The following is a 14366-nucleotide window of genomic DNA, read 5'->3' on the forward strand; positions in this document are numbered from 1 at the left end:
TAAGGTGTTTAATTAATCAACAGATGTTATTTTAATAGAGAAAATATTACTGAAGTGATAATGGAAAAGTACAGATTTTTTTCTTTACACCAGCTTGAAGATTCCTCCTAACACTTGCCCACAATATGAACTTGAGACAGTCCTGCTAATCCAAAACTGACCCTTTTGAAAGTTTTTTTCTGTTTGGTCTCAAGCTCCATCATGAATTGATATGTCTACAACAGAGAATTTCAACCCCCAGATTTAGCCAGTATTTCTCTCAAAAATGGAAGGAACTCATATCTTGGTATGGCCTCTCTTCCTGAAGTACACTACCAAATCAAATCCCTGAAGTCTGCTGCAGTGCTATTGAGACATAAACATGCATTTGGATGCTATTTCAAAGACTCCCAGTCTGTAGGTATTTCAAGTGCTGTCTCAAGAGTCAGGCTCCCTGAGGTTGTCTAATCCATTCATCTGCACCAAATAGGATCAACCACGTTTCTGTCATTCCTGATGGGTGTCAACATCCAGCTTTGTGAACTTCCTGAGAGGAGATGGCTGTATATAGCTATCCTTATCTTTAGAAATTTTTTTTCCTATTTATTATCCAAAATCCCTCTTGCTTCACTTATTCCTGATGCTGCCATCTATGAAGGAGGGATTAAAAGAAGGATTCATTTACATATTATCAAATCTCTTTTATACCCTTTTCCTTAACATTAAACATTTCATTTCATATTGTTTCTTGTCATTGCTGCTGTTCCCTGAACAATTCTCTCTCCTTTTAACTCCTGTCTGGGAAAGTGGTTTCCAAAAGCAGAGGCAGTTCTCTCGACAAAGTCTTTCCAGTGCTTACTAGAGCACAAAGGATCATTCTGCTTGTCCTAGAGGTGCTACTTCTGTTTGTACATCTTGTTTGCTGAAAAGGCTTCTGTGGAACATGTGAGTGTTGGACAAAGACCAAGCTGCAGATCCACCCAGGGCAGGGAGGGCACTGATGCCACTGTGTCACCTCGTGCCTGCTGCTCCCCTGTCATTGCCATTGCAAATCCCTTCAGTTCTAAAGCTGCAAACACTCAGACTCTCTCACAGCTAAAATACATCGATTTTTTTTTTTTTTGCATTTTAACCCAGATCTGGTACAAACAGCCTTAATTACCTACAAATGCCTTCTTTGAAACTTCCAATGCAGCATTTCAGCAGCCAGTTAGGCTGCCAGGGGTTAAGAGTGTGGACTATGGCAACCAAAGCAGCACATCCAGGTAGAGGCTTCGTTAGTTCTACCCTGCTTGCTCTGACTTCGCTGGTTGGGATCCGTAAAGCCTGAAAGGAGAAAAAGGCTGTAGAGAAGTAAAAAGGAAGGAGTTAGGAATCGTCTGTCACTCTGTGCATTCACATAAGACAAAGTTCTGTTGAGTAAGTAGCACCTTCTTGTCTTCTTTTTTTTTTCCCTAAATCAGAATTCTACTTGGTTGAGGCAGGTTGTTTGGAAAACTCAGTTGTGTTGAAAGATGTATATGGCACTGTGATGACGTTTTCTGTTTATATTCACCTCTCAAGGTGTATGTGGCACCAGGTAATAAGGATTTTGGTTCTCTGTATCAATTCTCTCTTGCTAGAATGTTGTAAATGTTTTGCTAATTATAATCAGTTAAGATACATGACACATTATTTCTTTATTCCCATTACAGCATCATTCTTCCACTGAGTTATCTCTATTATTGACAGTGCAATTATTTCACTGCTGGAGAGTGCAAACATGTATGAAAAACAAGATATGTTATCTAAAATAGCACCTTCAGAATAAAAATAAATAATGAATACCTGTGCCTTGAATTGCGTAGAATACATATCTATTTTCTCTTGGTTTCTCACAGTCACTGAAAAACAAAAACTGCTTTTTGATTCCTTTTTTTCCTCTTATTAAAAATGTGACTCGTACCCAAATAAAACCATTTGGCATGTATATTCACTGAAACCTGAGATATAAGCTTGTTTTTAAGACAGAAGCATTTGCTTGAGTTCAGTAATCAGAAGATGTTGGCTTTGAAACTGTAGATTATTTATTTTCCTGGGTTTTTTTATTAGTTTGAGATTTGCAATACCTTTGATTTAGAAAGTGTAGTTTTCTTCTTCTCTGTGAAAACAGATGCAGTCAGAATTTTTTAGGATGCAGGAACATTGTTCTCACAGTAACTTTATACTTTTAAATTTAGGTCAATATTTTGGGTAGACAGTTTGAATCTCTGGAAGGTGTTGCTGACCTGACTGGGCAAAATATGGACTGTTTTCTCAGGACATTTTTGGCATAGCAGTGCTGTGGCTAGTATTAAATTTAGCATAATGGCCCAAAAGGAATACTATTCAGATTAATTATACTGTAGAGTTTTTATCTATTCTGCGTTCTCCATTTTGAATCACACACGATATTTTGTAATCCTGTTTTTGCCTTTTAAAACTGCATCTTATTATTTTCAGCAACAAATTGTGCTGGGGACCGTGAGTCTTGGAAAATGACTGAGCTTCAGTTGAGGCCAATTTTTGCAACAGTATGTTAATGAAGCTTGAAAAAAAGTCTCCATTTTCATGTTGAACCATATAATAGAGTTAGCACTTCAGTGCCCAAATTATGTAAGTGACAGAGAAAGGGAGAAATCAAGAGCCCTACTCCCAAAGCAGTGGAATTAAACAGGCTTCAGATCATATTGAGAATCTGTGCTTGCGCTCCTTCTATTATTAGACAGAAAATTCTTTCCTGTAGGGCATTGTTAATGAGCCAATAACTTTGGAGTTTCTCGTTATATTTCCCATCACACTCGTGCTCCTCAGGTTACCCACCTTCTGTGCCCAGCCCATCCGTGCTGCTGCTCCAACTGCATTTCTGCTGAGAGAGTCAAAAGGGAATGGTGTCACATTTAATGTAATTTGACAGCTTTAACTTTACTATCTAGCTCTGGCCTTCAGGAGATCACTGAGCTTTAAGAACATCCACTGCTTCTGGACAGGGCTGGCTGGCTGTGCCTGTGCAAGTCTCCTGGAGCTTTGTGGCAGCACTGAAGGATAAAACTCTTAGCTGCAATCCTCGCGCTAGCCAGGTGCCTCACCTAACCCCTGTGCAGTGGGGAGCTCTTCCAAATGGATGTTTTTATTTATGGAAGCTTGTCATCACTCCTATTGAAATTTAACGCTGCATTGCTGTGAGATGGGGTCATCAGGCCACTTATTAACTTGCCCAGCAGGAAAATAAAAATGCCTTTTGGGCCCCATTGGCAATATTTCTTGAGTAGCTGCTATTTAATCACCTTCCTGATATGTCAGTTATCTGCACTGCATATCTTCCTGAAGTGTATAGAATGAGGTGTGATAATGAATTCTACATTCATAGTAATGAAGCAGGAGCTTCCCCACGGTATCTGAAATTACTGTGGCTCAACAGCATCAGGGATACTTACGACATCAAAACCCAACTTGCTGTATTTTATACCTTTGCTGCTGGCGCTGAATTTCTACGTGGTTACTCAACCAATTAAACCTGGTTTATTACTTTTAATTACCTGTCTGGTTTACTTTGTTTTCTAATTTATCAAATCAGGCTGGAATATTTTATACATGGTTACTTTGCTGCTAACAGACAAGGCACCTACACGCCACATTATGTGCATGCAGTTAACGCTGTCTCTGAGAAGAGCATTATGAGAGGTGGGAAGGACATTTTTAAAATATCATTTCAAGGATCCTAGACCCAAATTGTGACTTTTCTTAGAGTTTCAAGTGCATCCCACTCCGTAAATAGCAATATTTGCAAAACCCCACACTGACATCTGAGAAAATGCATTCTTTTCCTTGAAGCTATTATAGGGGAATCATTTGGCACTTATTTTCTTGCTGAATTTACAGCAAAAGCAGTTAAGTAAGAGGGTACTTTTCTCAGAGCTGTGTACTTACTTCTGACAGTCTTGCTGATTGGAGAAGGCACGTGAACACCAAGAAAAGACAGACCAAGTGGAATTTGCAGGGCTCCACGGCTGTGTGCTAAGTTTTTTCTCAGAGCTTTTCCACCCTCCCTCTTCTTCTCATCTTCAGCTCATGGACAGTGTGTTTCCAAATGTTGTCTAGGACTTCTCTTCTGGACCTCTGGATGAAATGTCCTTTCTGTATTTTCTTTATGTTAATGAAAACGCGTTCATTTCCTAGGCAAACTTCAGGATGAGCTCTTTGTTCTTAGCCTGGACCACTTGACAGTTGTCAAGACAGCTGATTCCTTCTTTCTCTTCCTCTTCTTCTTTTAGACTGCTTTCCAGGAAGTCCTTCTTTGCTGCCATCCTGCTTTCTGTGAGGTTTTTTTACAGCTATGTGTCCTGTTTGCTTTCTCTTTTCCCACCATGAGTCATCTTTGATTGGTTTTATTTGCAACAAGCTTAAAAAAACTGTTCTGTGCTGCTGAATCAAAACCTGATCCATCATCCTGTCATCTGTCCAAACTAACACCCCAGCAATGCCAGAGATCTTACGTGACTGTTTAGTTTTAAGCTAAATTCATCACATCTAAAAGAGAATTCCCTCACCCATTTCTATTCTTTCCTGGTGAAAATGAAGAACGCTGTATTCTGCCTCTAAAAGCTCATTTAAAATTACTTATGAGACTTGTAAATAATAACCCTACAAGTGTGAGATCAGCACTTAATGGAGTTTTCTAGAATAATTTTTTAGTTTGTCTCTCTTGTTCTTTGTTTTATTCCCTTGTTGATTATAACCAGGATTTCAAATTCTTTGGGGAAAATACAGCTGCACAACGCCAGCTATTGAGCTAATCTGAGACTTCTAAACAATGTAGAGAAAGTAAATCTGAATATACTAATGGCAGACAACATGAAACTAGAGAAAATTATTAATCATTGGAGGGCTATTGAAATAAAGCCTTTTTTCATAGGATTTTAGTGACAAGCTGAAGCTGAAAGCCAAGTGAAATATGTTCCTTTAATTTTCAATTGTCCACAGATTTTATGTGTGTGTGTACTTGCTGTAAGACAGAGACACCACAAAATTCCTCCTTCTGGCATGGGAAAAACCTTCAGCTGAATCCTGCAGGGTGGTGTGAACCTTGTTCCCAGCCCTGGTCATGCTCTTCAGTGTGGGCTGAACTTGAACTAACAGGGATTGCCTCCTTAGAGAGCTTGGTTTTGTCGTGTTCTTTTCCACTTTTCAGTAGATCACTGAGAAATTGCAGCCTGGGTGGTTTCGGGGAAAATATTTCCCAAAATTGCTTGTGGAGCGTTCAAGGCAAAGAGCCAAGGAGTCTAGAGAGGTAAGTTCCTCTCCTGAAAGACGAGGCATTTTTAGAGTGAGTTTACATTGTTCAGGTGCACAGACCCTCAATGCTCAGCACTCTGGAGCCTGCAGCAATCACACACAGAGCCCTGCTTCTGGCCAAACTGCAATATTTCACAGAATCTGCTGAGGAAATGGGAGTGGGAGAGAAGTCATTTGCAATGCTTGAGGCACTCAGGTGTAAATTGTGTTCTCTTCTGTGACTGACAGAGCTGAAGGAGATGAAACTTTGTTTGAAATCTTAGAAACACGAGATGATATGCCTGTTCACATACATACAGCTGCTTTTTTAGTGGTGTGCTGCAAAATGTCATGAAGAATGTACCAACATGTTGGTGCAATGACCTGGAACAGGGAGAAGTCCTAGAACTGGCAACCAGCAGCCTTCAGAAAATCCTAAACTGTCAGTTGCAACTTTCAGGCAGCAAATTTCCCAGTAAATAGACTATTAATCAATTTAGACAGCAGGAAATGTGAGTGATCACAGGAAAGACTGGCATCTCGATCAAAATAAGCATTTTATTTACTTGCAGTCATAGGTGATGTGAGCTGATTTGAGCTGAGGAAGAGCCTCTTAATTTGAAATGTTTTGGGTGCAGAGTTTGTAGAAGGCAAAGCAACTTCTGTTTGATGGCTCTTCATGGATTTGCATATATTTAAGTAAATGGGTGGAAAAACCTTACCTGTTTATTTGTTTATTAGTAGTTTAGAGAACTGCAGACTGCTTAGGGCTGTGGGTGTATTGGTCTTTCCACAACAGAAATACTTCTGTTTTTTTAACACCACAACATAAAGGCCTTAATAAAGACATTTTGGTTACACTTCTAGTGCTTTACCTGAAAAACAAACCTGCGGTATTATTAGCCTGGTATCATTAGGAGCAAAACATTCCCTTTAAAAAGCAAATTGAAAGGTACTTTGAAGGAACAAACAGGATTCTGCTGTGGCTGCTGGGTAATAGACATTATTTCTTTTATTGTGCTTTACGAGCAGCCAGACACGAAACTTGGAACATTTTGAAAGTAGCATTAAGGAAAAGGGGCAGATGAGGAACAGGGCAGAGGTTGGGGAGGATTTGTGTCTGCTGTGCTGCAGGGACATGTGGTTGGAAGCAACAGCTTGTGGGTGGTTTATCCAGCTCTGGGGAGAGGCAGAAATGTGTCCTTCCTGTTGGGTCCCTCTCTGCAGAGTGCCCAGACTCTGCAATGCTGAACATCCACACTGTGCCCTTCAAATGAAATCCCAATCCCGTTGGATTAATGGGATTTATATTTTAAGAGGTTAATATTTATGCTTTAATAAGTAAATGTCCTGATTCCTGGAAAGGGTAAAATTACGGTAAACCTTATTTGCTAGCCAAACCATGGATTTGGGCAGCTGAAAGTATCAAATTTCTTTTTCATTAAAAAAGCTAGCCCAGTATCCAGGTTTATGGTAAATGTAGAAGGACCTTATTCTGCAGGTGCTTCTGCTAATTCCATGCACTAATTGAGCCATGCAGCCTATTCAGATACTCCACTGTATGCAGTGTAATAGAGTGGGAAGTGGAGAAAAGAAGCAATCCAGTTCCTCCCACCCCTTCTTGCTCAGCTCATGTATTTCATATGGGAGCACGTGTGTTCTCAAAACTTTTGGAAAAGCATCTGCCTGCTGGGCACTGAAGTCAATTGGGACATTAATATTTTGATGTAATTACTAATCCCTTCTGCTACCTCCAGGAAGGATTTGTCTCATGGCTGTGCCAAAGCAACTTATTTCAAATTTGTGACACGCACTAAGCATGTATGTTTTCTCTTTTATTTATGATTCATATGTTCTGTCTCCCAGCATACTGCTGTCCTAATGTCTCTTTCAAACTGCACAGTTTTAAATGATAGGAATGAAATAATCAGTCACTTTAGAACTCATCATTTGAATGATAATATAATGAATAAATAAAACACATGATAAAATATAGCTTTAAACAGGTCTGACTACATATTGTTCTTTTTCTCTATGAAGTGCATGTAGAGGTTTTCCATTCCTGATTTGCAGCCTCCAGTGAATCTTTGCTACTTTGGCCCTGTGTTCATGATTTTAGTAAGTGCCTGTGGTAAATAACCTTGCACGTGACTTCTGTATGGAGCTTTTGTAATCCTTATTTTTCCAATTCTAGCAATTTAGCTTCATTTCTAATGGGTCCAAAAGAACTTTCACCTCTGTTTTCTCTCTTCACCATCTTGAAACTTTAAATTGTTGGGAGCAGCCTTTCATTTGTGAGCGAATTCTTTCATGGATATTCTCATCATAAGAGCACTTGGTATTACTATAGAAATATTATCTCCATTGAGGCTCATCTCCTTGAAATATTTTCTCATTTTCTAAATACTGAAGACAAGGTAAACTGCATCGCCTAAAAGAAAACACTGCAGCATTTCAAGGTTATTGTTTTAGTTATCATTAGGGAGTTTCTCATGAGTTGGTATTTGGATTTCTTTAATGAAAATCAATGAGTGATTTTAAAGCATTTTCAAAACTTATTAGCTGTAGTGTAACATGGTTGAAAACTGGGATGACGCTAGTATGAGTAGACTGAATGTCATTCGGGTGTAAATTGTGGATTTATTTGCTTTAGTTCAACAATACCAATCTTTTCCTGTCACTTCATGCTCCTGTGCAGGAAGAACATGGGGTAAACCAGTGCAGTTTATGCCATTCTCACACCAAAAAGAGGTTGCTCAGACATCACTATTTTCTCTTCCTGCAGCAAGATCTTCCAGCAGCTACAGCTCTTCCTCACTCAGGAGTGCAGTGGCAGCCTTGCAATGAGAAAAGGGGAAATAAATGTACATTTTCACTTTAATGGCACATTTAACCCCTTAACCCCCCACATGTAAATTCTCAGGTGTTAACCAGTCTCTGTAATGTCATGATGTGGAAGTGCCAATCCATCAGGAGCATGGCCCTGTAAATGGTTTCTGTCTGCTTTTCTGCTCTCCTCTTCATTGTTGTGGTTGGGGGTTTTTTGTACCCAGATGACCTCACAGATTTCACAGGAGTGCCTTTTAAATTAAGTGAGATGAGGATCAGTGGTCTCTTACTTTGGGGCCAATTTCACTAGTTCATCTGCTAAATCGTGCTTTTCTAACTTCACAAAATCACTTTAATTCCAGTTAAACTATTTCAGGTTATTAGTGACCTCCAAATGTGCTACCCTGGTTATACAGGATGAGGTTAAGACTTTCCTCTCTGAGCTAGTTCATTGAATTAGGGGGCAAATTCTGAGCCACTGTAAAGTGGCATAATAAAAATTGATCTTAGGGGAGCTACACTGCTTTGCATCTAGGGAGGACATAGCCCTTCCTAAATCTTAATTCTGATTTTCTTCATTAACTGTATTATTGTAAGGTAGCTATTACATGCATCTAGCTGCTAGTGCAATGGAAAGCCCACAGTGTGCTACAAATCAGAAGCGAGCAGAGGCTTTAATTTAGTCAGAGACAAGCTTTGAAGGCAGTCAAAGAGCCACTGATGGAGTTCAAATGCTCTTTGTCCTGCAAAAATAAAGAGCCCATTTGTTCTGCCTTTTTGCATTAGCATCTTTTACCTTGCTGGGGGAAAAGGAGGAAGAGCTGTAATCCTAGCTCTTGGGGTGGTTTGGTTTTTTTTTTTTAAAGAAAGGGAATATTGAACTCATAGGCCTTATTAAAGCTTTAGTTCTATGAAAAATATGCAGTTTGCATTTAATAAATATAGCAGGATGGATCGTTTATGCCCCAGTATTGGGTAGTAACTGTTTCTCCTTTTTTATTTTCCTTTTATTTCTGCCACCACCACACAACCATGACAATGTAGTGGCAGGACAGAGGTTGCCAGCCAAAGACTGGTTTTGAAGAGCTGCTGGGCTTGGGCACAGGACCTTCCACACTGGGCAGGGACTGCTTGACTGTCAAAAATTCTGTGATAGCAGTTGTTGCTACCTACAGAGGAAAGTAATTTTGATCAGAATACTTGATCCTGTGACAAAAACAGTGGCCAAAACCAGACCTGCTTCTCAAACAATAGAAAAACATTTTAATTAATTAAGTCCTTGCTTTATTCCTTTTGGATCAATTAATTAATGTGTGATTGTAAGGATCTTTCTGTGTTAAAATTAACCAATTCTTTCCTATTCTACATCTGACTTCTGCACCTGATAAAACCTCATATCAGGTAAGCAACTTCCCCTCAGCAAATGTTCCAGTAATTTGGAAAGTGATCTGGAGTTTTTAATTCCCTTGTCTTTCTCTTCGGGTACAGGAAATAGTTTGTGTGGCACACTTGCTCTCCACAGCACTGTCTGATAGCAGTTTCTCACCCCATTCTCGTTGCAAATTGCTTTTATTCTCAGCAGGATTCACAGATGGTGAAGTCTCACTGCTTTTCCCAGTGAATAGATGCAGTTTAATCTGTACAGCATCCAGCAGAAGACAATGCCTTTATCATCAGCTCTACCTTTAGCCCATGGAATGGCATTTATAGACCTGTAGTTTCAGTGCTTTTGAAGAGTTCTCCTTGAGTTGATTAAACTTGTTGCAAAGCTCAAGTGGCGAATAAAGTTCAATTATTATCTGTTCACTTGTCTTAGCCACCTATTTCTTGAGGAAGTTGTCTTTTCCAGTTGAAAAGACATATATTCTTAAGTATTTATATATTCCTATATATATATATTCTGTATTTTGTCTGCAAATGAGTGTGTTGCTTCAATAAAGGATACTTTCAGAGTAGATTTAATCTATATACAACATATTCACTGACACTGAAGCTGAAAATTGAAAGGTAAAAGAAATTATCAATTAAGAGAAATTTTAAAATATAAAAAGAGTTGCTGTGGCCAAAATGAAGATATCAAAATGTTGTTCCATCAATGTACAGTGTTAAAGGCTGTTATTGGTATTTAATACTACAAGTTCTTCCTAGAATCTTAATTTTTCTCAGCATCTCATAATGCAGTAAAACAGGATATTGTCATCATGTACTCAGTCCGGAAAGAACCGAGTATGTGGTGGTGCTTTGATTACTTGAATTGTCAAATTACCCAAAATTTATTCCATTCTACAGTTCTTTGGCATAAAAATTTCTTGCTGACTTCAACAGCAATTCCCTGTATTAAACAGACTAAGTGCCCTTACTCTCTAACTGCAGCAAAGCTGCTTTTTTCGTGTGAGTCCATTTTGAAAAAAGTATAAATTATTCTCAAAGGCTGCTCAACATTTATTTAAGGTGTGATTTTGCAATTCATATAGAAGAAAAGCACTTGGATTTTCATAGACCAAAGGTTTAGGAAAGGATACCTTTTATTTTCAAGAAGAAAAGAGTGTACCAAACTCCTATGTACTTCTTGAGAATTCCAGCTTGAAGGAGAACTGATTTCTGGAATTTATAATCCCTCATGTTTGCAAAATGTGCAAAACCAAATATGATAAACTGTGGCAATATTTGAGCTCTGCATAGTGTGTACCTTAAAATAGGTTGAAAACTGGAATATAATAAATAGCTAGCAATAACTCATTGCATACCTTTAGTGCCACCTATATGCAAGGAATAGTGCAAGGAAGTTGCAGCCCATTCCTGGAAAGTGTGTTGGTTGAATGTCAGTAACATTCACCCCCAAAGTAATAGCAAATACATTTATTAAATGGGAAGGTGCCAACTTAGTAATAAGTTATTGTCTTCTAGTGGAATGACATAAAGTTATTTTCCCCAGTGAAGAGGGCTTCCAATTAGTCAGCTTTATACCAAGACACAGCAGTAGTTTTCTATCTTATTGCCTTGAATCTGAATCTTCTACTAAGCTTTTGAAACTACCTTCAACTTTTTAAAAGAAAAATTAAAAATCAAGCCTAAAAAAAAAATCTGAGTTAGTGTATAAGTGTTTGTTGGCTTATCAAATTTCATTTGGAAATCACAAGGCATTTGAGCTGCTTTTATTTCATTAGTTGCATCTGATTTTCCATTTCATTTTGTGCACATCCCTTGCAAGATTTAAATCTCAGTACTTTACTACTGGAGTTGATTTTCTTTTTTAATTTCCAATGACTTAATAACTGAAAGATGCTGAGTGAAATCTTGCTCAGCACTAACTTGCTAAACACAAAGCATTAGGTTTTTACAGGGACTGGGTTCCAGCAGCAGCTACCTGGTTGTGGGGAATGATTTTATTTTATATTCAAGTAGCAAGAACAAGTTGATAACCCTGCCTATGCCACCTGCATGTAAAGCTAGAAAACTGCAAGCCCCACCATAAATTTTTTCACTGCCTTACTAAAAGCTAGAAAATACTTATACCATTTCTCCAGAGACAGCAGGAGATGAAAGCCTATAGTCATGCCAAAGACAATTCAGACTATTGATAGAACAATTAAACTGGTGTTTTCATATTTCAGGGTCTTTACCACTCTATATTACTATTAATGGGATTGAATTCAACCATTACACGCAGTACAAAATCCTGTGTTTAATAATATTGCCTGAAATTTGGTCCTTGTTCAGGGCCATAAGACTTGTGTGGGATCTTTCATGCAAATCACTTGACAAAGTAATTTTTGGAACAGATGCAGGAGCAAGGATGTGGGTAGGTCAGGGGTGTGTCAGATGGGCAGCAGTGTTGGAAATGGTTGTGAGGTCCTTCGTCTCTGGAACCTCAGTGGTTATTGGACAAGTAAATCAACATTCACTCTAGGAATATTACGCTGTTAATGCTGCAAAACAGGGAGAGCATTTCTGTTTGTAACATATTATTTATGTAACGTAAACTGAATATAAATGATGGCTGTTGAGGGGTTTCTGGTGTATTCTACACCTCTGCATTCTTCCCCTTTAGAGAAAATCCAAGTGCAAATGCAGATATTACACCTTATAACAACTCCCCCCTTCCTCAATCCTCCAGGCTTACCTGGCATTTCAGCTTCACACTGGGGCAGTCCAAATCCTATCAGGGGTGCCTGTGGTATAACTACTTCCTCTGTGCACTCACAGATTTAGAAATAGAAACCTAACCAAACAACCCTGCAGATAGAAAAATGCCAGTGACCTCGCTGGGGTCAGAATTTCAGCTCTGGAATTAAGACACCAGAGTGACTGCTCTGCCTACAGAGCTCAAAGGGGAATGTTCCTCAACTCTTCTTTGAGAGCATGCATTCAGCTCTGCCCAGAATATCACCTTCCGTGTCTAATAATCACATTTATTTTGAGAATAATGAGACAAAGAAGCATCTTACAATGTGATTGCCAACCTGCAAGGAAGCTCCTTATTTAAATTGAAAATATTATAATTCATTTTCAAGCTTTTCAAGGAAGACTTTAAACACATCACTGATCATTAAGTGTTGTTTAAGTTGTACTGTAATTTGAAGTTTCTTTTTATGACACATCTGAAATAGATCTCGAGCAGGCCATAGAAAAAGAATACCATCTCTTTAAAAAAAAGCAATAGTTTTCAAGGCCCAGGATGGCCTCTGTGCTGAGATTAATAAAGCTTGACAATACATTCTGAATGCAAGCAATGACTTCTATTACAAGGGGAAAAATGAAAAAGCTGCTATTACTGACACAGTCAATAGATTGCACCTCAGTGTATACTGTACTTTCTACATTTTTAATATAAATGTGTTCAGTTTCAGAGACGGGAGCATTATCAGCATTCATTTTACTTGAGGCAATAATGTGAGAAGTTGTGTCTCGTGTAATAAATAAATAACCTGTCTTTAAAACCATTTACTCAGATTGCTTTTCCCAAATGCTTATTTAGAGGTGCTCTGGAAGGTGTCATATACCAAGACAGCCATGTTATAAAGATTTTATAAAGTGCATTTTCTTTATTTTACACATGAGATAATTGATCATGGGATACCTTTTGCTGGTTTTAGAAGCAGTAGAATGGCAGGCTTCTACCATGGTGTGGTGAGTTGTAAAACATGGCTTGAGGCTCCATTTCTCAGGGGCTCTTGGGGGTTATGAAGAGCTGCCAGTAGAGGCCAGAAAACTTTCCATCATGGCAAAGAATTGCCTCTCTAGAAATCTGAGACTTATCTTTTTCTGCTATCATATTTTTTTGGACTTGAAAGTATAGAAGAAATTGTCTTCTCTCTATAAATATACATATTCAGATCCTCACAATCTTTGTAGCACCCACTTGTGCCAAGAAACTATTTTCTTCCTGTAAATGGATCATATTAAATGGCACTTAATTATAAAACAAGACAGTGAGTTAATTCATGTTTTGTGCTGTCACTCCTCTGTGTCTGTCTTGGCACATACATCCATGCGAACAAATCCTTTCCAATCTCCTCAGAAGGATAGGAAATTAAGTTTATATTATGCAGGTAGCTCAGAAAACATGAAAATGAAGAATAATCAGCAAAATTTGAATTACTTGTAACAATTTCTACTGAACAAAGGGTCTGATATGTCTCTAATGCCTCTTTTACATCAGCATGAATGTGCTGATTTCATTGGAGTGGCCCTTGATTTACACTGTTGTAAAGAAAGGAGAATCAAGCTGTAAACATATAGGGGAGGGAGAGCACAACTGTCTTGGATGTCCAGAGACTCTAAGTACAAAATAGAGGAAGATTTATCTGGAGTGGCTCAGGGGTTGTAGGCAGCACAACAGGCTATAACAGAGCATGGGAAATTTAGGGAAGAAGAGGGTTTACTGTTCTGTGGCTCAAGGTGAAAGTTCCATTGGTTAACAGAGAGACACATTTGTGACTGCTGTTAAAAGAAACAGGTGCAGGTGAAGATGTACCATTTATGCATTGCTAGGTCTGTGCTCTTCTGGTGCTAGACTGGGTTTGTAGCCCAGAAAAATCTTCTCTTCCTGAGACTCTACACTTCAAATGGTGGATTTTGAAGTTAAACCTGAAGTTTTATTCTTTATTTAGCAAAGAAAATCTCTTTTCACTAGCACAGGTGCTCCGTGTAAAGTCTTCTACAATACTTTCTTTAGGTCATACAAGGAAACCTAATTTAGAAATATTACAGAAGGCAAAACTTCCCATTTTCTGTCTTAGAACTCAGCACTGATCTGATTACTT

At 38.5% G+C, this 14366-nt stretch overlaps 1 protein-coding gene and 1 long non-coding RNA gene across 9 annotated transcripts in view; one reads left to right on the forward strand and one right to left on the reverse strand.

The window, feature by feature from the left end:
* The window catches only part of NLGN1 (neuroligin 1), a 366576-nt gene that overhangs the window by 279213 nt on the left and 72997 nt on the right, over nt 1–14366 (forward strand). The gene's annotated exons all lie outside the window — the stretch shown is intronic.
* LOC146433110 (uncharacterized) lies at nt 1076–4330 on the reverse strand. Its single transcript, XR_014853993.1, has 3 exons — nt 3928–4330; nt 2821–2866; nt 1076–1322 (listed from the first exon to the last, which is right to left on the reverse strand). It is a non-coding gene; the product is annotated as an uncharacterized LOC146433110 (long non-coding RNA).

This window comes from Lichenostomus cassidix, chromosome 9 (assembly GCF_008360975.1).
Source record: "Lichenostomus cassidix isolate B80296 chromosome 9, HeHo_3.0, whole genome shotgun sequence".
Lineage (NCBI taxonomy): Eukaryota > Metazoa > Chordata > Aves > Passeriformes > Meliphagidae > Lichenostomus > Lichenostomus cassidix.